This window comes from Peromyscus leucopus, chromosome 16_21 (assembly GCF_004664715.2).
Source record: "Peromyscus leucopus breed LL Stock chromosome 16_21, UCI_PerLeu_2.1, whole genome shotgun sequence".
Taxonomy (NCBI): Eukaryota; Metazoa; Chordata; class Mammalia; order Rodentia; family Cricetidae; genus Peromyscus; species Peromyscus leucopus.
The window spans coordinates 22725199-22749233 of NC_051084.1; the positions used below are offsets into that span (position 1 = coordinate 22725199).

The following is a 24035-nucleotide window of genomic DNA, read 5'->3' on the forward strand; positions in this document are numbered from 1 at the left end:
TCAAATTGAGGAACATACGTTAAAAGATGAAAAATTGCAAGGATGATTAAATCACTCTGTCAGCACAGAGCTTTTATAAAATAAATAGATAGCACCTGCTTAACCTTAAATTTTCACTTTTGCATTTATCCATGGAAAATATTAAGTTTGGAAAGTTTTTTTAAAATATGGATTCACCACGTGGTATATTATAACAGGATAAATTTGATATGGAAAAACATTTGTTGAAACAATAATATAGGCATCCCAATAGCATCATATGAGAAGGCACGTGTAAAATCAGAATTAGTACTTATGAAATGAAATTGCGAGGCATGTTGTTTTTAGGAGAAAATTGAAAGCAATTTTAAATATTTATAACAGGCAGATATTTTTGAGAATCTATATTCAGATTTGGAATAAAATATTTACAATGGAAAAAATAACATTGGGTCTAAATCTCTATTAATGTGGTATTAGAGAAAAATGTGTCTTTATTTTACAAAATACAGTTGACAGAAATGTCATGCATTACCACAAGTAAAAGCATTTTATGTACTGCTTTCATTATTCTAATTTAGAGTTCCATTGTGGTGAATTTGTTGGTAAGTACTCCCCAGAGAAACAGAATCAATGGGCATTAAAAGGACAGATAGACATAGGCAATTGGCTAATGGAATTATAAAGAAGTCCTTATATCCACAGTCAGCAAGCTGGAGACCCAGAAAGTTGATGATGTAGCCAGGAGCCCAACACTGGGGAAGGAGGTCTTAGTGCTTCAGTACACTCACACACCCACACTACCAGCATGATCACTACAGTCATGTGACTGTGTGCCTTACAAAAATAAAGCTTTGGAAAATATGCCTGGTGGGTTCTTCTAGCTATGTAATAACTTTAAGACTTTAATAGATTTCATTTAATTGGATCATTTGCATTTTCTTTTTAAATTGGGTAAGTTGCATATTTCACATTTACTGATTTATCAAGTTAAAACATTTATTGAGAGGTTCTCTGATACTCTGCTTCCTTTTTGTAAATTCTTAATGTATAATGACTTCAGTGTGGAGTCATTCTGCAATCAGTCCAGCCCCACAGACTTCTCTACAAGGAATGAAACGTGATGATCCCTGAGGAGGTGCCCATGGAGAAGAATTTGCAATTTTGTGCTTTCATTTGATTTTGGTTTATGTGTAAACAACCGTAAGTGGGTTGTGACCACCATATTGGACAAAACAGTTATGAATGAGTGACAGATCACTCTGTCAATTTCAGTCTCTTTGACCACCAGGATAATCAGAGCTTCGCCTCAGCATCTGGGACTACGGTTGACTGATGATCACTCTTGCCCTCTTGTTGGCCCAAATTTTGTCTGTAGGGCATCCTTCCCTGCTTCACAGGAACTAAAGCATCATTCCCCTTTTCTACTCGTGAGTGTCTCCATCACCCTCACTTCGTTCTAAGTTTTTTGTCTACAAGTGATCTTGAAAAGGTCAATTATGGTATGACTCTCAGACCAGCAAAGCCTCTGGGAATGAATGAAGCTTGCTTTATAGGACTCGTCATGATCCTTGGACTCTTTGATCATTGGGAAGCCATCTTCCTTTCCTTTGTATTTCTTTTCACATCTTATTTTTTTCTTAAGTCAAAAAATCTCTCACATTAAATTTGTGACCCATCATGAATAAGATGCGTGTTTTCTATGAAGCCTTTATTATGTTGATAAGTGTTTTCCTTATTAGAATATTAAGAATTTACAAATAGAAAAGAAAACAGAGTACAAGAAAATCTTTAAAATTGAATGTTTGAACTCGATGAATCACAAAATACCAGATATGCAGCTTACACATAAATTTTAAACAAAAATGCAAATAATTCAATTAACATGTTGAAATGTGTTTGTTTCCTTTTAAATTACGGCACTGATCTTCTCATCAAAATTATATCCTTTGAACAGCATTGTTTCCTGGACAATGGGGGTTTCACCCATGGAAGCATTTGGAATTTATAAAGAGCTAAGCTTTTGGGAGGAGAATAATGAACCTTATTCTTCTGCCAAATCTGAAAAAAAAGAAAAATATAGTGTTTTTATTAAAAACCTGGTATGAATATTAAATACATGCCTATGTAGATACAGCAATGGTACAGGTAAGCTGTGTTTTCCTACTAAAATGTTACCCCCAAAATAATGTTGGGACAGAAAGACCTTCTGTGAAATATTACAGATTAAATGCAAAATAAGAAATTACTACTGGCAAAGAGTTTTAACTATTTTCATCAGTAGGTGATGAAATATCTCAAATTATTAGGTAATATATACCCCAATATTAGGTGATATATATCTCAATTAGGTAATAATATCTCAAATTATTAGGTGACACAACACATCAGAAAATATATCCAAAATATGTTTTCAAATGCGCATATTCACCTTGAAATTTTAAATTTTGCTAACTATCCCTTATGCCAGCATGCCGTGACCTTGTTTGGATGACTTTAATCTTTTTATAATTTAGTAAATCCAAGCTTGTAGGGGCTTTTTGAGAATATTTGATCATCAAAAGTCTACTCCAGAGGTTACTTTGTGAGTCTGTTATGGAGAAATTCCTTGCTTGAGGAATATTTCAGAAAGGTAATTTTAGAAAATTTGGGATGAACATCCTGACCGCCAGAATGTTATGGGTAAAAATGTAAAACAGATGACTAGGAACAGTCACTACATCAGAGTGAGGCCTTTTTTACATGGTCACTCCAGGATGCAAATCATGGGCAGGGGATCTTTGCTTATGTTCATGGTTACTTTCATGACATAGAATGTACTTTCAGAGTTCCCGAGAGAATGAACTCTGAGTTCTCGTCTTGAGATGGAGAAACAGGTCAGATTCAACTCTTTTCAAACAATCCCTCTTTCCAAGGATCAACTCAATATCTTCATGGAAGTTTGCCTGATACTCTTGGCAGAATTTACCCACCAGGACAACATCATAGTCACTGGCTAATTTAATATTTTCCTAAGTGAAAACCTATTTGTGAGCACAAAGCTGATGTTCTAACAGTGTGTGTGGAAAGCTTTTCTCTAAGGTCTTTGGAAAATTAAATTCTTATCTACTATGACATGAAAATATTCATATAAATTTGTGTGTGAGCCGAAAAAATTAAGTATCTCTGAATGATGGCGGCAATGTTTGATAAATGCTTCTATGAGTATTTTGTATAAAGATCATGTGTGCTTTTAGAAGTAAATCTATACTGCTCCAGGCTACATAATAACTCTCTCTCTCTCTCTCTCTCTCTCTCTCTCTCTCTCTCTCTCTCTCTCTCTCTCTCTCTCTCTCGTGTGTGTGTGTGTGTGTGTGTGTGTGTGTGATTAGACAGCCCTGCATATGCACATAGCCTGCAGCATATGCCATACTCTTGTTTCTAGGCTATTATGACCGCATAACACTCAACAAAGCTTAAGAAAAATGATGCAATAAAGAGATGCAGTAAACATGAATTGTTCTGTAGTAAATGTATAAAAAGAGAAAGAAGTACATGTGCAATTTCCAAAAAAACTCATAATTACTAAATAGTACTCACTATAGCCAAAGAGTGGGAGCAATTTAGCTGCCCACTTACAGATGGATGGATAAAGACTATTGTATGTGTATACAGTGTTTGTGTGTGTGTGTGTGTGTGTGTATGTGTGTGTGTGTGTGTGTGTGTGTGTGTGTGTATTTGGCTGGACATTGAACCAAAGGAGACTGTTATATGTATATAAATGTGTGTGTGTTTGGCTAGACATTGAAACAAAAGAGACTGTTGTATGTATTTAAGTGTGTGTGTGTGTGTGTGTGTGTGTGTGTGTGTTTGGCTGGACATTGAAACAAAAGAGACTGTTGTATGTATATAAGTGTGTGTGTGTGTGTGTGTGTGTGTGTGTGTGTGTGTGTGTGTTTGGCTGTGCATTGAAACTAAAGAGACTCTTGTATGTGTATATAAGTGTGTGTGTGTGTGTCTGTGTGTCATGTGTCTGTGTGTTCGGTGGACATCAAACCAGGACCACAGACATCTGCCCACAATGTTGGTCGCTGTAGCTCAACGTCGTCTTGCAGCCCTGTGTGTCCTTGCTGGCCTCTTCCTCCTTTCTAGTCTAAGTGCAACCTGCTAACTCCATCAAACTTGGAGCACAGGCACTTCACAGACAGTCTGAGACAACATGCTCAGCTCTGCCATGCAGGAATGTCTGCTTGACCCCATCAGCACCTCACAGTACGCTGAGAACCTCAGACTGTCACTAATACATTAGGTGTTTACCACATTTCACCTGATCTCCTCCTCTCACCCAACCAGAGCTAACACTGTCATTACCTCCCACCGTGTGTTATCAACACATGGCCTTCATCTCATCTTCTCACTACATCTTTTAAGGTCATTGTGAGCTTAGACTTTTTTTTTTTTTTTGAAAAAAGAAAAAAGACGTAAGAGCAAGCCCTTGTGTTGGCCTCCAACTTACTTGCTTTAGAGACAGGACACATCTAAGTAGGCATGTGATACAGTGGATAAAAAAGGTTTAATAGACACACCCACTTTGAGTCTTCAATTGTTCTGTCAACAGCTTATGAATTTTACTGAAAATTCAGAAATACAGCAAAGACAAAAAACTATTTGTGAGGAAAAGGTACAATTTTTCCCAACTTTAATATGCCTGGAAAAAAATTGATGATTTCCTAGAAACCTCCTGAGAAACGGTGCTTTGATGTGCAGTGAAGGAACTGTGGTGGAAGAATGCAGGAAAAAAAAACCAACCAACCAAACAAACAAAAAAACTTCTGTCTCAGGGTTTCTGTTGCTGAGATAAAACACCATGACCAAGGCAAGTTGGGGAGAAAGGGTTTATTTCAGCTTACACTTCCACATCACTGTTCATCACTGAAGAAAGTCAGGGCAGGAACCTGGAGGCAGGAGCTGAGGCAGAGGCCATGGAGGGGTGCTGCTTACTGGATTGCTCCTTGTAGTTGCTCAGCCTGCTTCCTTATAGCACCCAGGACCAGCAGTCCAGGGAAGGCCCCACTCACCATGGGCTTGGCCCTTTCCTACAAATCACTAAGAAAATGTCCTACAACTGGATGTTATGGAGGCATTTTCTCAATTGAGGTTCCCTCCTTTCAGATAACTCTAGCTTGCTTCAAGTTGACATAAGACTAACCAGCACATCTTGTTCCTCTAATTTTCTGCTAATAATAAATATCTGTGTCTTTAGAATTATTAAGATTTCAAATACACAACATGTTGGTAAACTCACTTTATCCTTGAAAGTACATACATCCATACTCATACACACACCCCCACACACTCTCACACATGTGTGTACATATGAGAATTAGATATTGTTTAACTCATCCTCTCATTTGAAAGGAAGAAAAATGAGATTGAAAAAAAAAATTGACCACACTAAGCCCCATTCATGTCTTGAACTGATAAAAACTACGTTAGAATTATATTGATTATATTTAAATAAACTTAACAAGAATGAATAATGAATTCTAGGTTCACTTGTACATTTGCATTTTATCATCTACAGCTGGGAAAATATATTGTCCTAAAACACTTTGACCTTATTTCTCACAAAGAATAAAGTAATTCCTTTCTATTACTAATGACTAATGAATCAATTAGTAATTGTTGATGATGACTGATAACAGTAACACAGATATCAAATTTGATAGACATCATGTTCAACATTGTGCTCTTAAATATTATACATCCTGAAACTCTATCAAGATTTTTATAAACAAAGAAAAGGTCGTGTCTTAATTTTTGTTACTAAGTACTTTAGTTACTGAATTGTAAATATATAATATTATAACTGGTTTCCCTTATGATATATGTACAGACAATATGGCAGATTCCATACCAGATTCCAGCCTCTATTTCTTGTTGCATGGCAATTTAAACCAAAGCATAATTTTATTTTATATAACAATGAAATTGCCATTCTGGGAAATAGCCTTCATAGTATACACTAAGATCATATAAAATGAATTATTATTGTAGCTAAGTGTTCACTGTGAAAAGCTGAGGGAAAGACCAGCTTGCTGGTTATATTGTTGTCTTCCTCCACGTTTGCTATAAAATAGAAATGATAGGACTGTAAAGAACACTGTAAAATTGCTATGTACTACTACCTTGCCATTTGACATGAAGCCTAGGAGCTTGCTGACAGTAATCTTAATGAACACCACACTAGAGATATTAAAAATATATGTTGCCATCTACTAACAATCCAATACCCAAACATATTTATATTGTATCTGCATCTGCATGCTTCTTTTCAAAAGTGCTGTTATTTTAATTAACAAGACTTTGAAATCTCATTCAATAAGAAATCTGAATGTTATATTAAATCATCAATAAAATTCAACAGTAGCAACAAGCAGAGTAATTGCTGAAAATTAAAATGCCTTTGAAATTTTGATTGTGAAAGACTAATTAAATTCAACTGGGAAGTTTTATCATCTGGTACTTACATTCAGAACACAATGGGAGACTTGGCCACTGGATCTCTGTGAAGAAAACTGGCTTTCATACACATTTACTCTGAAATATATAAAGAATAAGTAATTTTTCAGACATTCCAGAATCATGTAATTAGTCTTGCTATCTCCTGCCTTGCTCCTAAATAATCTAAATTATCTCATTAGTTGATTTTTTTTTTCAATTAAAGTTGCCAGAATCTAAGTGAAGTAGGAAGAGAGGATTTTTGCAGAGTCAAGGAGGATGCTTGAATTTTCACACAATAAAAGAATACAAATTCATAGAAGGGAAAGTAGGAAGCTGGACCAAGATGGCATTTCTATCTTGTCTTAGTGTGCTTTCTGATGCTCTGATAAATACAAAGCAATTTGGGGAGGAAAGGGTTTATTTGGCTTACAGGTCATAGTCTAAAGTAAGTCAGGGCAGGAACTCAAAGCCAGAACCTAGAGGAAGGAGCTAAAACAGAGACCATGACGGGGTGCTGCTTACAGGCTTGTTCCCATGGCTCCCTAAGCCTGCTTTCTTTTATAACCCAGGATGACCAGCCCAGGTGAGCTGGGCACTCCCATATCACTCATTGGTCAAGAAAATGCCTCACAGACTCGCCCACAGGTCAATCTGATGGAGGCAATCCCTCAGCTCAGATTCACTCTTTCCAGAGATATCTAATTTGAGTCAAGTTGACAAAACTATGAGAGATCTCAAAGAGCTGGTTCATTCTACATGTTTTTTAGTGTTTGCTATATTTTTTGCCTCTGTTTTCTACATGTGACAGTTTGAATAAAAATGGCCTCTAAAGGCTCATGTATTTGATTGCTTAGTAATCAGAGAATGGCACTATTTGAGAAAGATTAAAGTGTGACTTCAATGGAGTAGGTGTGACCTTATTAGAGGAAGTGTGTCACTGGGGGGTAGTCTTTGAGGTTTCAAAAGCCCAAGCCAGGCCCAGGTGCTTTTTCTATCTCTTGGCCTATGGATCAGAACGTGGCTCTCAGCTCCTTCTCCAGCTCTATGTGAGAATGTGGCTCTCAGCTCCTTCTCCAGCTCTCTGTGAGCTGCCACACTCCCCAGCATGATGATGGTGGACTAAACCTCTGAAACGTAAGCAAGGCCCCAATTAAGTGCTTTCTTTTATGAGTTGACTTGCTTATTATGGTGTCTCTTCACAGCAATAGAACACTGACTAAGACCCTACATGATAGAAAAGTTGGCAAATGCTAATTTTAAACTCTATTTTACACTTTTTCAAATTTCAAATTTTATCCTCCAAGACAAACTTTTCAGTTACCTCAGCTTGGATTCAGTAGGATAGAGGAAGGAAGAAAAATTTCCCTCAGGGGTCCAAGTGTCTGGAAGAGTGCCAGCTTCATGCAACGTGCTGTTGTTTTGACAGGATGATAAGCCAATTAAATAATCATCGCCCTGTAGGCATGGCTGTGTTACCTGTGGAACTGAAAACAGCTATCTCTAGGTCTTGGTTTAGGTTAACTAATTCATCTACCTGAAATTATTTATTAAATACCTATTTAGTCTGTCCTGGAAGCTATGCTGAGCACTGAGACACCATAGGGAAAATACGAAGAGCCCCTTTGCTTGCACAAGATACCCTGTGCAGTGTGGTAATACCGGGACTATAAATGAATATAAACACTGCCCTGACTCAGCATTGTAGGTGAGATCAACAAGGGATGGAGAATGGTTAAGAGTACTTTTTCAAACAACACAGCAAGGGAAAATCTCGGCAAGTGAGGCCGTGTGAGTGACAAAGGCCAGAAACATTTTCTTTCTCTGGCTTGGGAATGATTATCCCTGTCCAGTGACCTGAGAGTGTTGCTAGTTAAGGATGGAGAAACAGTCAGGCCATGCATGAACAGGAGAGCCTGGAGGAGGAATTTTCATTTAAATGCAAGAAGAGTTGTTTGTATCATTTCAAGCTAAGGAACAGTAAGATGTCATTGATATTTTCAGATGGTTTGCTCTGGTGCTTATGTGGAGAATGGCTTGGGAGGAAGGTGAAAAATCTTTGAATTTGTTGATGTGCTTGATATAGGCATTGAGAGGAATGAAGACTTTCGGTTACTTCAGTTTGGGACCTTGAGTGATGAGATTGACAACAAGCAGTAGGAGCTAAAATGGAGGAGATGCCTGTGCGCAAAACACTGGAAATACAGAGCTCAGAGTGTGCCACAGCCATGAAGCACAAACACACAGATGGAAAACATCAGGTGACTGCACACTTCCGGAAGTTGATGAGTAGAGACACTGCTTTCAGAATCGGGTGCTTCATGCAGATCTCACAGCATCAGCTCAGACTTTGGGGGTCTACACAGTGATTGTCCTTACTATTACCATGTCTCATACATCAAGGAAATAGTATTTGTACAGAATGATTGTGTGATGATTTCACCTTTTCCAATCAAGGAGAAAGGTCTCTCTGTGCACTGGTCTGGAACCTTAGTTTTTGTTTTTGTTTGTTTGTTTGTTCTGCAGGAGAATAGCAGTGACATCGATGTGGCTCTGCTGAACCTCAACAAGGCAAGGGGTCCACAGTGGGGAGGAAGACATCACCAGGTGAAAAGAATCAGGAGCCATGAAGGAGACTCATCCCCTTCACATAACAGCCCACTGCTGTGGGTTCTAATCCATCCCAGCTAGAGCCAATCTGTGTCTACCAGAGATCATTAACTTGCTCTGTAGTATGGAGTTTAGGAATTCATTGCCTTGTAGTAGGTTCCCTGTTAAATGAGCAGCCACCTCAGTGCCACCACACTGGCCACCAAACTTAGGATATACAGAACCACTGGAATAAGTGGTGTCCAAATCATGGCCCTAGTCATGAAGAGCAGCTCTGTATTGGTCCATCTTCTCTCAGCCTCCCAATCATCCTTGTTATTTGCTCACATACATTAAACAAATACCTATACATTAAACAATGGATTCCCTTAACCAACCACTACCATCTCTCTCTGACTATCAGCTGCTTTAATTGCCTTTTTCTTATTGCTTCTGGCAAATATTTTTCTTATCTGGCGTCTGAGATTTAAGTGTGATCCCCTGATTCCTAAGATAACCAAACCCAACAGTGTGGCCACTTGTTAACACCAACCTAAAACCAGGAGCCACCAGTGAGGGATTCAAAGACAGCGTGCCTTCTCACTAGTTCATTTGTCATCGCAATGCCTTCTAGACTTAGCCGTGGTGAACCCCAGTCACCTGGTGGATTTTCTCACATTGCAGTCTACGTTGCAATCCCTGGTTCTCTAGCAATTTGATCCATTAAAATATGTCATCACATTCTCTAAGAATTATAGAGGCATCAGAAGCAGGATGAAACCGCTAGCTTCTTATCAAGATGTTGATTTTTGCTATCTCAGGGGTTGGGCGGGGTCATATCAAAGATTCCTAACTTCACTTGCTATGATCTCTCTGTTATACTAACAGCTGCCAGATTCAGGCACAACTCATGGCTATTTCTTTGTTTGATATTAACCTCTCCTCCCTTAAGAAGGCCACATTCTTTTTAGTTAGTCTGGGAAAGCTCTGAGAATAGTTACTAGTCTGGTTGGCCAGAAGAGACCTAAGAAAACTGTGTCAGCACAAAATGATCTTCAAACCAAAGATGGCAGTTCTGGCTCCTAACAAAAGCATCTTCCTATGAGCCCCCCCCTTCTCCTCCCCTCCCCCAGCTAGTTCAAAAGAATCTGCAATTGTGTCATTCTCTAACATATATGCCCAATTATCCCCATATTCTGTTAAATGTCCCCCCCTTTCTCTAAAACCATAGCATTGCATTTGCACTGTAAGAGGGAGACTCTAAGCATGAGTTCGGAGGTTATAAAATGCATGTGATGATATAAAGACAACTTAGCCAATTGGCACGCTGTCTTTGACTTCCAAAGGAAAGAAGGTTAAAAAAAAATACAATTAGCCTATGACAGTGTCCTTCAGGGTAAAAAAAAAAATACCTTCATTGTCATTATGCTCAATAAATAAGAGAAAGCATCTGAACAAAATATGTTTAAATAATCAAATATAATTTTATTTAAAACCACCTTGCATGATCATAGACAAAAGAATTAAGCAATAAAAAAGTGCCTGTTAATGTGTGACAAAGTTGTGACATTATGGTGGCATTTGAGCATTTATTTCAATTCTCTGATTCTTTGATCACCGAATCAAAAACACATGTTAAAACACACATGACAGTATTTGTTACCAAAATTACAAATCAATAATTCAGGCTCTGGGTACATGGTACAGAGTGGGTACTTAGTAGGTATTTTTAGAATAAGTTATTTACTTATGATAGGATAATTCTATTTTTCATAATTTTGGCTAACACTGCACCTGTTTCTGGTTAAAAAATATCATAAAAAATACATTATCATGATTTTCTGTGAGTGGATAAATCTAAAAAATACGTATTTTATATTACAATTTAAAATTCTATTCTTAGGAGGAATAAAGTTTTCAAGAATATATATATTCCAAGTAAAAGAGGTTGGTAGCTTCAGGGCTTAAAGCACTGCAAATTCAATTGATGTGTTTTATAGAATTCCTAACGGAAAGGAGCCCTGTAAGAAAATATGCAGGTTTAACTGTAAATGTAAAGTATTTTATTTATTTAACAAGTTATCAAGGCCTGTGCATACAGATGACTCTTTAGAATAACTAGGATTTTGCAGTCTGTGCTGATGATACCATCCTTGGCCCGAACACTTTAGGATCCCCCTTTGACATAACAGTATAGTTAACATGTGGGGTTTCCACCTTGCATACATGTGTAGTTTTTTAACTGGTCCTCTTAAAAAAAAAGTTAGTTATTGTATTTGGCCATTCCAGCCCTGTCATTCAAAAACATAACACAGATATTTGACAAGATTAAGTCATTTCAAATAAATTTGCCACAGAATAACGGAGAAAATCCAAACTGGAGACTTTGATGACATATTTGGCAAAGACAGTGTCATCCAAGTGGAGAGGTGACCAGCTGGTGCAATCTAAACCCTCAGAAGCCACCAACAATGAATGCATTTAGTTTTGCACATCAATGCTCCAATTTGCATGTGTATTTTTAATCTCCAACCCCTTGTTCAATCCTAAACCCAAGTGCACCAGTTGTATTGAGGCGAGGCCAGATTCTTGGGGGTGATTAACTGTGAAGATTCTGTCCTGCATGGAGCATTGCCTTGATAAAGATGCTGGTGGTGGTCCACATGTCTATTTCTTCTACCCAGTGTAGGTAGTATTCAGTCCTTTTAGAAGTGTGGAGTGGACTCAGAGTGAGACTCTTACCAAACGTAAAACTTGATGTTGGATTTGCTGCCCTCCAGAACTACGGGGAATAAATTTCCTGTTGTTTATAGGTTGACTCCCCAGTGCCAGGTATTTTGTGACAGTGATGAGTGGACTTAGTCATAAAATTAGTACTTCTGTAGATAAATATTCAAGTGTTGGATATCATCAAGAGGACCCGTGACAACAAATATCAGTGATGAGGGGAAGAACAAACATTTCTTCACTGCTGGTTCGAATGAACACTGTGGGGGCCTTTAGGGGAATTGTAATAAAGGCTTTTTAACATCGCTAACATTGTTTACCTACTTTTAGGATTTTGGGATTTCTACTTATTGTTAAATTGTCAGGGTTGCTAGTAAAATTGGAAATAAGACAATTATTAGGTATGATTTCAATTTCACTTCATATTATCATATAACACTTCATTTGTTATTTCATGGTAGCCAGTGCATCTTCAGTGTATATTAACCAATAAATCATCTTAGTTTCATTGAAATCACTGTATACTGTTTCATGGTTAGTGCAAGTACCTTGGAAAAATGTGTCCCCAACTCCTTTATTTATGCTTAATAATGGTGATATCAGTGATTTGTCATTCATGACACTGATGCCCTTTATCTAAGTTATCCATAAGTCGCATTCATTTAGAACATTGTAGCAATTATTATTGTGACCCCATTCTGATTTGTTAGATCAATTAGGAATGAGAGAATTAAACTACTTTGGTGATTTGCCCCTTTTGAGCCTGCTTGATTTCTCTCCCATTTTTCCTCTTCTTCTTTGTCTTTCTGTCCCTCTGTCTCTTCTCTTTATTTACATGGATCCACACATTTTGCCCATGTCTTTTCTTTCATCTTGTTGAAGAAACCCTTTATTAAAACCATTTCTTTCAAAGCTCATATGTTGTAAAGGAGCATCTTCAATTCCTACATCCACAGGAGTATTTCTTCTGAACATTGATAGAATAATTAGAGCAGTGTGGACACTGTTCTAAGTTGTCAAAAATTTTCCCCTTTCAATACTTTATTCCCTTAACTTCTGGTTTTCACAGTTTCCATAGAGACATACCATGTAAGTCTTGCTCTTCCCTTCTTTTTTTTCCTAACAGTCTTCTGAATACATCTCTGTCTGTCTTTGCTCACCTCTCTCTTGGTTGTGGTATTCAGATTGTTCCGTTTCTTTGTGTGTGAGAATGATAATAACTACCCTGGTTTTCATCTGTCAGACTGGAAAAAAAAATAACTAGTAAGTTGCAGATATAGTTGTATTATATAGGTTTTATGGTTGTGTGATAGATTTGTATTCCTAAAAAGTGTGTAGGATTAGGTATTTATAATTGACATATTATATTTTGCTTCTGGTTCTATTTGTAAATATAAATATTTATCATATTCTTAAGGCACTGGTATGTTATTTTCAAATTTTTTACTATTTGGGTCAAAAAAAGTAATCCAGTCTCCACACTGCTACATTGTGAAATACTTAGTTTTTATGCTTTTAAGGAATTCCTTAATGATCCTTTTGTGCATTATACTGATTATGCCCTTAGAAACTGTTCAATGAACTTAGAATAAAATTTTCTGGCATGTCAGTATGCTGGTGAGATAATCTGAACTTACTTTTCCAGGAGGAGTAATAATTTACATTCCCCTTCGAAGATGGTGAGTCAGCGTGATAGGGATAATAAAGTATCTTCATGTAAAAAGGGAAAATTTTCTTCACATACAATGGTATCAAGTACAGATTTCTCTCACAAAAATAAACTTGTATATCATTCTCTTTGTAGGGACTAATCTTATGGGCCATATTTATATTGGATTTCTCTTCTATTACTGTTGGTACATAGCACTATTTCCATTCTGGCTGTTAATCTTGTGTTTATGTTCACTGTACATGGAGGAATATGAAGTTTTATATTTCTTCTTGTCTCCTTTTTGTGCCAGGGTTCACTGTTAGCATCTATCACTTCATATGAGGGAACAATCTGCTGTGCATATAAGTTCATATTTCAGCTTCATATTAGCAGCTTCTTCAAGTCAGCAACAATGCCTCAGACCATTCACCCTCCCTGGAGGTGTGAATATATTTTCTTGAGAGATCTAGAACTGATTCAAATGTGTGAATATGTGTGTGTGTGTGTGTGTGTGTGTGTGTGCGCGCGCGCACATGCACACATGTGTATTGTGTGTGCATATCTGTCTATGTGTCTATGCATGTGTGTGGCCATGTTTATGAATCTCTGTATGCATGTGTGTCTGTGTGTGTATGCTTGTGTATCTGTGTGTGCTTGTGTGTGTGTATCTCAGTGTATGTATATGTGGATATGTATGTGTATACATATGTGTTTGTGTCTTGTGTGTGTGTGTGTGTGTGTGTGTGTGTGTTTTATCGGCTTGAAGAAATCAAGGATCTTAAAATTTGTTCCTATATCTCAAAAACTGTAATATATATTTATATAGGTTTTTTTCAACATAATTGGTAACTTCCCCATTCCACCCCCAAACCAAAGTAAAACCCAAGCAATCCCAAGCAATCCGCACTAAGCCTGAGAATCCTACATTCTTCACCAGAACCTCACAACCATTCAGGAGCTCTTTCCCACCAGTGTTCACAGCTGTGGGCTATAATCTCATTAATCTTGCTGCAGAGGAAGTTTTTTTTCTGGTTACCTCATCCTCTATCATTTGTTCATACTTCTGTTTCTGTTTGATTCTTCCACTGAAGCATTTCTGCTGGAGTTCCCGACTTCTTATTCTTTTGGCAGGTACCAGTCTTGGGTTTTGACAGGGAAAGTTAAATGGAACAGGCAAAGACAGCAGGGAAGGTAACCCCCTTCTCTTTAGTCCCGAGGCTATCTCTGTCCCTACATTCCTATGGTGTGTTAACTCCCTTCTCTTTAGTCCCAAGGCTATCTGTCCTTGCACTACAATGGTGTGTTAACTCCCTTCTCTTTAGTCCCGAGGCTATCTCTGTCCTTACACTCCTATGGTGTGTTTCAAACCCTCCTGATAGTGCATTTAATCCAGGCCAGGACCTCACACTAGACCCAACAATGGCAAAACAGTAACTAGGATTTAAAGATTTATCCACACCACATGATAAAAATTAATCCCAAGTCCCTAGTTAAAGTGACTGAGCCAATAATGCTAACAGGCTACTCTCAAGGCTTGGAGAGGAAGGCTGAGATGCTTAATACTTTACAGAGTTTGGGTTGGAAGATCAGAAAATATACTGCCTCTTCTTGAATATTCCAGAAAAAACGACATTAGCACTACAAGCATAACTTGTGATATTTACTAGAGATGTAACCAAAAGCTAAACGACAGGACCAGTTTTTATTTTAGTATTTCAGTATAATTAAAGGCTTTCTTATATGAAATCTGTTACTCTTGGAGACTCAAAAAAGTAGCAAGATTATCCTTGTTAATTAAAACTAAGATTTAATTAACCATATAGAATAATTTTCAGTAACTAATTGGGAAATTGTACTATGTAATTTGATATTCTTGACATTGACTATTTTGTCCATACTAACCCAATACACAAAAAAAACGCATGCATGTTCATTAAAAAATTAAAGAGATGTATTTATATATTAAAATCATTCTCCTTCATGGAAAAATATGTCATTTTTATTGTTGTTTTTCAGTTTTGTGTCATATCTTTCTAAATTCTCAAATGTGCTTCATATGTTTGAGTTTAATACAGGCACTCTACTGGGCTTCTCTGCATGGGAAGTAATGTGTATCTTTATAGCAACAAACATTAAATTTTATTCAAATGCTACAACAATCTCAGATGTAAAAGTCATAAAATATTGTTTTGCAAACAGTTCATTGCTGTCTTAATTTTGCTGATTCAGGTTAAAGGAGAATACTGCTCTCAAAATATGGGGGGGGGGAAGGACACCCCACGTGTCTCATAATTAACTCTAATGGTTTCATCTACTATTTTTATTACATTAGGACACAAACAAATTACACAGGTGGGAAGCAGAACATTTAGTGAAGCCAAAACTCAGTCAACTTGGTATCAGGAGGCAGGCACAAGGCTTGGCTAAAGCCTGATCCCTCCTGGTGCTTGGCTAACCTTAACAAAGTCAATGTGTATAGCCACATGAAATTTTGGAATTACACAAATCCCATTACAGGAATTGTAGTGGAACAGAGTGTTGGTCTGTAGAATTCCCTTAACAGGGTTGTTCCTCATTGATCCAACACAGAAAAGTTACTTTCCAAATAAGAGCACATTGTCAATGCTACTGTTATTTTTAGGTATTTATTTCATTATGTTGAGACAGATATAAGAAATATTGAAAGAGAAGATGATTTAATGGTAGTATTCAGAGTTATACAGTTTTATAATATGTGAAAAGATGCCTATTTCATTGCTATCTCATTTAGGAATGCTACAGTTAACTAGTTAGATTAGATAAATCAATATGCTGTTTTTAATAAAGGTGCTATTTGCAAAATTTTGATTTTTTACATTATAAAATGAAAGAGTTGAAGTTTTGATTGTCTCCCAAAACATAACACAGAAAACTATTTATGCTATTTCAATTTTTTAGTTTTTTTTATATCTGTTTTATTTACTTACTTTGATGAGAGTGTAACAAATGTATCAGTCATTTTGACTAGTTGCTTGTTGTGGTGGTTTGAAAAAGAATGGATTTCATAGGCTTATAGATTTGAATGCTTGGTCATTAGGATGTGGTACTTCTTGACAGGGATTAGGAGGTATGGCCTTGATGGAGTAGGCGTGGACTTGTTGAAGGAAGTGTGTCATTAGAGGTGGACTTTGGTTTCAAATGCTCAATCCAGGACCAGAGTCTCTCTCTCTTCCTGCTATCTGCAGATCAGGAGGTAGAACTCTCAGGCCCTTCCCAGCACTATATCTGACTGCCTGCTGCCATGCTTCCCACCGTGATGATAATGGACTAAGCCTCTGAAAATGTAAGCCAGGCCCAATTAAATACTTTCCCTTTTAAAAGTGGCTGTGGTCATGATATCTCTTCAAAGCAAAAGAACTTTGACTAAGACAGAAGTTGTTACCAGAGACTGGGGTATGTTTGTAACAGGCCTGATCAGGTTTCTTGTTAGTGGAGTGTGGACTTTGGGACTTTGGATTAGAAAAAAAAAAAAAAAAAAGAGTTCAATACTTTAAATGGGCCTTAATGGGCCTTACTAGAAGGAGTATGGAAGACAGTGGTGCTGTGAGAAATGTAGATTATGATGGCAAAGCTCAGGTTTCAGAGAATAATATTAATAAGTGGCCTAGAGATCATTCTTATGATATTTTGGGAAAGAATGTGGGTGCATTTTGCCCTTGTCCAAAAAATCTGCCTGAGGCTAAATTGAAGAGTTTTGGATTAATGGCTTTGGCAGAGAAGATTTCAAAACAGCCTGGTATTGACTGTGTCTTATGGTTATCTGTTGCCACTCTTATGCAGATCTATAATGAAAAGGAGCAAGCTGAGCAAGGAAAAAGAAAATGTACAGTTTGAGGAGAAAAGGGACACCAGGAAGTGTAATGGAGCTAAGTCCAGTGCTCAAGGAGACAAAAAGCTTAAAGAAACGCCTAAATGAAATAAAAAGAGTGGTGACCTCAGGACAAGCCCCTACCTATCTAGGCTTCCAACTTGTTAAAGGGAATTAAAGAAAAGATTAAAGCCATGTCCAGTAGTTTATGCCTTTGGTCCAAGCATTCAAGAGGCAGAGGCAGGGGGATACCTGAGTTCAAGGCCAGCCTAATCTACAGAGTGAGTTCCCACACAGTCAAGTTTAGGCAGTGAAGGAAATAATTGAAAATAGAAAGCCGGTAAAAATGTATTTGGGTGAGGGGAGCCATATTTCTGCTCCAGCAAGCAGAAGAACTTAGCAGATTCAGCCACGTGGTTCTGGATTTAGAGTCAAAAATACAAGAAAGGGGTTGTGGAATCTCCCTCTATGGCTAAGGAAAGCTGCTGAGGCCAAGCATGTGTCAAGAGTGTCCCTGCATGGAAGCCTAGAAAACCTATTATATGAGGCTGTGAAAGTGAAGCTTGAATTTCATTGGTGACCCCAAGGTAATGGAGATGCTAGAGTCATGAGATACCTGCTAAGGAAAGCTGCTCACAGGGATGTGGAACCAACCCAAGAGAGAAAAGTGTGCTGCAGTCAGCAAATATGAACAGAGTTTGAGATCTGATGAGTGTTTTGTCATCAGACATGGAGATGCAGAAATTGGAATTGGCTCTGCTGGTTGTAGGTTTTCATTTGGTCAAATATTTCCTCACTATCTCCCTTCCCTCATTTTTGGAATAATTAATATATGTTCTGTGCCATTGTATGTTGAAAGTATGTGATCTGCCTTTTGATTTTGATTTTACAGGGTTACAATTAAAAGATTGCCTTGAGTCTCAGAAGAGACTTTGAATTTATAAACAGTATTGAGACTGTAAGAGACTATGAGGGCTTTTGAAGTTGGACTGAATGCATTTTTGCATTATGATATGGCTACAAGCCTATGGGGACCAGGAAGTGGAAAGTGGTGATCTGAATAAGAATGGCCCCCATAGGTTCATAAATTTGAATACTTGGTCATTAGGGAGTGGTACTTCTTGACAGGGATTAGGAAGTATGACCTTGTAGGAATAGCTGTGGCCTTGTTAAAAGAAGTGTTATCACTGGGGATGGACTATGGGTTTTGAAATGCCTAATCCAGGCCCATTGTCTCCCTGCTGTCTGCCAATCCATATGTAGCACTCACAGCTACCTCTTCAGCACCTTGCCTGCCTGCATGCTGCCATGCTTCCAGTCCTGATGATAGCGGACTGAATCTATAAGCCAGCCGCAATTAACCAATCAAATGTTTTCTTTTATAAGAGTCCCGTGATCATGGTGTCAATTCACAGCAATAAAACAATGACTAAGACACTTGTGTAGATGGCCGACAGACAGGTAAATCTTAAATGGGGATGTTATCATAACCAGAATAAAAGGGCACAGTATTTTGAAAACCCATGGTAGAGCAAAAGTTATGTCTTAAAACTCAAATACTGCCGGGCGGTGGTGGCACACACCTTTAATCCCAACACTTGGGAGGCAGAGGCAGGTGGATCTCTGTGAGTTCGAGGCCAGCCTGGGCTACAAAGCAAGTTCCAGGAAAGGCACAAAGCTACACAGAGAAACCCTGTCTCAAAAAACAAAAACAAACAAACAAACAAAAACTCAACTACAACTAAGAAGTTTACTCTATGTATTTAAACCATATCTGGTTTAAATTTTCCAATCAGTTTCTATAGCAACATGTATATTTTTGTCTGATGTGACCATTTTGACAGGAAAAACACTTGTAGATAAGATGTTTCTCTATGATATACAGCAAAATGCTTCACCATGATCACCTCAATTTTAAGTAAAAATTATGTAGTTGTTTTTAATCATTATATTTTTTTCTAAGACAAAGTGCAAAAGGTTAATTCCAGATTACCTATGACATTACAAGGTGGTCTTGGTTGTGCATGCCCATTTGAGCTGCAATAAAATCACTTAGCATTTCAGAACTCTCTCTCTGTATCAAATGCTTCAATTAGCTAATAAGCTTCTACAAAAGTGAGACAAATTGATTTCACATTCTAGAATTTCAGATTATAATAAAATTTCAGTAATAAACAAATTTACATAAAACTCTTAAAAGTGCATTTCTTTATAGTTTCTTCCTTTTGCCAGCAAAAAGGTGTCATTTAGAATCAAATATTTCAGCTAATATGATATTTTAATATTTGCTAAGCATCTTAAAGACTCACTTGTGAACTGTCTTCCTGGGTTTAATCACTTTGCTAAACAATTGATTTTGACACTTCCTAAAATTTTAAATACAATTTTTTTTTACAAGAAATGGGTAAAATTGATTTTTTTTCTGTCTGTAAAGATTTTAGCTATATTACATGTTGAAAGAAACGCCATAATAATGCTAATTTTTTTCTGTGAGCAATATTTAAATTTCAAAGCTCTCCCTTTCTCCTTGGATGTTGTTGTTACTGAGTCAGGGTCTCACGTAGTCTAGGCAGACCCCAAACACAGTATGCAGCAGAATATGGCATGAGACTTTTCATCTTTCTGCCTCCATTACCCCCAAACACAGTATGCAGCAGACTATGGCCTGAGACTTTTCATCTTTCTGCCTCCATTACCCAGGTGCAGAGATGAGAAGTGTGAGGCTCCCCGCCTGGCTTAGACAATGGTGGGGATTGAACCCAGGCCTTCCTGTATGCCGGGCAAGCACTCTACTAACTGAACCACATCCTCTTCAGCAGCAACCATCAAACTTCATATCTTTCTCCACACCCTACGATGCCACAAGTTTCCCTCGGTAAGAGTTCCACTTCAAAAGAAGAATCCACAAAAAACGGTAAGAGGGAAAGCAACTCTAACGCTAGTACTCTTAAATATTCTTACTCCAAACCCTAGCATTCTAAACCCTCATGCAATGAAACGACACTTCTTTCCACGATTTATTCTATACTTGTGGGGGCCTTCTCTCTCACTGACTGCTCAGTGGGGGAGAGGTGAGGGAGACTGAGTCATGACAAGTTTCCTGGGAAGCAGACTCCAGAGACCAGCCTTGAGGTACAGATCTGGTTCAATGTGTATGTTCAATGGGATATATGCATACATTATCCCATCAGCTAAGGTCATATTAAGTTACTGTCCAATGAGTTCAAATGATAGGCAATCCGCATTATGTGTGTGTGTGGGGGGGGGCAGTAGGTCCAGGCAGTGTGACTGCAGACAACGGGCAGGAAACAGACAACACCCTCGGCTTTGTCACAAAATTAGAGGGTCTCCAGTTACCTGGGACTCCATTATGAGTCGTCTAGTGTTCCAGAGACTCAGATCTGCCCAAATGGCCATAGGAGCTTCTCATGTTCTCTGTCTTTTAGTGACACCATTTGAACAGAGACTTACCCCTCATATACTCTTCATTTTCAAACTGCATATTATTAAGAAGTTAAACTATCTTCAAACACCCTTTTACAGGTATCTACTTCTGCTATTTATTTTTTGTTTCCTTTTGTTGAGTATGTTTGTTCTTTGGTAGCTTCACACACGTATATATCACGGTGCAAGATTCTGTTATATTTAACACCTTTTGATTCCCTCATTACATACCATCTTTCCACGTTATGAAAACATTTATACATCTCCTTCATGATTCATCCCCAGGCATGTATTTTTCTTTTAGACATGTTTTGTTTAGGTGGTAGACAGATGGCTCAGGAGTTAGGAGCACTGGATGCTCTCCCATAGGACCTCGTTTTGGATTCCCAGTTGCAACATAGAGCCTCATAATCATTTTTTCTTTCCAGTTCCAGGGGATCTAGTGCCCCTTTCTGACCTCTAAGGGCACCAGTCATGTATGGGTGCACAGACATACATGTTGACAAAATATCTATACACATGAAATGAAATGATCATATAAAAAATGTTATAAATGTATTTGTTTAGCTTTGTCTCTGCTTCTCATGGGCTCTGAATATATAACATATTATATATATACATACATATATATACATATATATAATTTTTATGAGTATCATTGTTGTAATCTGCTCATCTTCCTTATCATTCCTGACCTATGCCACATTCCTATGTATCCCCTATAATGTATGTCAGGCCCATGAATATTCAATGTGATCATTCAATCAATAAAAGCATACAGTATATAAAGCTGTGTATTAGATTACTGGTCTTTAAATACTCTTGCTTCAATAAATAATTCTAAGTAAAATTTTGTATTAATGTTTTATATTTTAAATTTTATGTGGAAATTAAAAGTTGATTGTCACTTTGACTATTTCCTGTGGTCAAATTTCATTGTGGGATTTGCTTTCCTCAGGCTTCTAGAGGCTTCTGACAACAGATCAAAAGGATAAAGCCATGACAATTTTTGTCATTAAAATATGCTGCATGAGATGTTTTGTAGAAGAAATGGGGTGGGAATATCTATAAATGCTACATAAAAGAGAAGTAGGCAAACTTGATAAATATTTCATAGGTATTTTCAAACAACATTTTAGTATGATTCAGATAAGAGGTCTACTTCATTGAAATGTTCTGTCTTATGGTGCTCATTTACACATTGTATAAGCTATTTTTGTAAATCAACTGAACAGCACCTACTTCTTGACCATCCTAAATTCTACATTAACAATAACATCTTAAAATTCTGGTGTGTGCAATAAACTTATAAGTATGCATCATTCTATTTATGTCAGTAGCTTTGACACCCAAAATAGCGACCTTTTGTGTTAATGATGATGCATAAGTCAAAATAATAAGTATTTGATCTAAATTTTCAAGTCATTGCTTGAATACTGGGACATGAGCATAAAATTCAGAGACTCAGTGGAATCAGATGTACCCAACTAAAATATCTCATTAAAAATTTTTAGGAAAAGTAAGTAAATGTGGTAGAAATCTTATTTTAAAAGTACAACTCTCAGATTGTGAATAACAAAGAAAGGTATCTGAATACGTTATTTAGTACTAAAGTTGAGGCTTTATGACTGGAAAAAGAGGAGGAAAATAGATAACCTTTGACCCTGGCCACTTAGCAATGATTATGAAATGATCTCATGCAAAGAAGAGGTGTAATGTCTGGTTGCCCTGCTTTTAATTAAGTCCTCCAATAAATGGCTGATCACTGACCTTTGTTCTGTTTTCCGTGCAGGAGGAGTACATAACTCTCACAGTGTCCATTCCAACTCAGAAAGCATTATAAATGTTCACGAATAATATAAATAGGTGACTTCTGTCCTGACATGATCTATAAATAAATAAGGATGTAAAGTAGAAGACAGAGATGGAATTTTAAAAATAAAATATTAAAACAATTGTGAATAAACATTATTATTTTGCATATATTCTTTCAAGTAGATTAAGGTAACAAACATTACATTATGTTTCCCCAATTATGACCACACACTGAAGGATCTTAATTAATATTGGCTCTACATTTTCACTCTGATTCTCTCAAAATGTTTCTTCTAATGAAATAAAAGCTAATTATATACTGCACAAAAATAATTAAGCCTAAAAGTTCTTTATTTGTCTATGTAAATAAGATATTTTCACATTTTCATTTCAAGTGTGGACACTGGTGGAGGAGTAACTTCAATTAAAAAATACTCCTGGGTTTCATGTTTCTATCTGCAGTGGAGTAACAGTATCAGGTGGGGTGTCCTATCAGAAATAAGTATGAACTTGGGAAAGCTATTTTCTGATTGGGACATCAGAGACTAAAGTACAGAGGCCACAGAGAGAATGGGGTGTCACAAGGTGACCCCAAGATAATCACAACATTTGATTGCAGATTCTTGTTGACTCCATCTCATAGAAATGAGTTCAGCCCGAACCTAGTAATCTAGTGGAATGAAACAGTAAGAGATTGCAGCTCTCTGGTGCCAACAAGCAGGGGAGGGATTTTTGAACAAGAAACAGAAAATGAAAGAGCTGTGATGGAAGGCACTTTAGAAATCTGTATGGGGTCTGGGAAGACAATGTCCACACAACTGCCAAGGAACCAGGTACTGCTCTATGGCGGGTTGAGAGTAACTCGTCACGCTATTGCAATAGAGAACTGAATGTGCCTGGTGCTGAGACATTAGGATTGCATCCTACCATGAACACAGATATCATTGAACATTCCAGCTACTGATCTGTGACTTCAGAAATGCCACTGGTGTGTGTGTGTGTGTGTGTGTGTGTGTCTGTCTGTCTGTCTGTCTGTGTCTGTGTGTGTGTGTGTTTAATTGCATTTCACAGGTGACAAAGAATAGCTCTCCTCTTTAGCACTATGTTTTTCTTTTGGACAATACTCACTGCTCAGTGTTTAGGCCAACTCAGGTCCCTCACATTCTGGCTGGATACTTTTTTTTTTTTTTTTTTTTTTTTGGTTTTTCGAGACAGGGTTTCTCTGTGTAGCTTTGTGCCTTTCCTGGAACTCACTTGGTAGCCCAGGCTGGCCTCGAACTCACAGAGATCCGCCTGCCTCTGCCTCCCGAGTGCTGGGATTAAAGGCGTGCGCCACCACCGCCTGGCTGGATACTTAAGCCATTAGTGAGATTTTTTTTATGTGTCTCTCTTTTCCGGGGAAGGGGGGATGGCGCGCGGGGGGGGGGGGGTGGTGGTTATTGTCCACAGGCCCAGGAGAGCAAAGGGAGCAGAAGCAGCAAGCAGGGTTCCGATGGCCATAAG

The 24035-nt window shown here is 37.6% G+C and overlaps 1 pseudogene; it reads left to right on the top strand.

Moving 5' to 3' along the window:
- The first annotated feature begins 8627 nt into the window (after window positions 1–8627).
- Window positions 8628–24035, top strand: part of LOC114696444 — a 64353-nt pseudogene continuing 48945 nt past the window's right edge.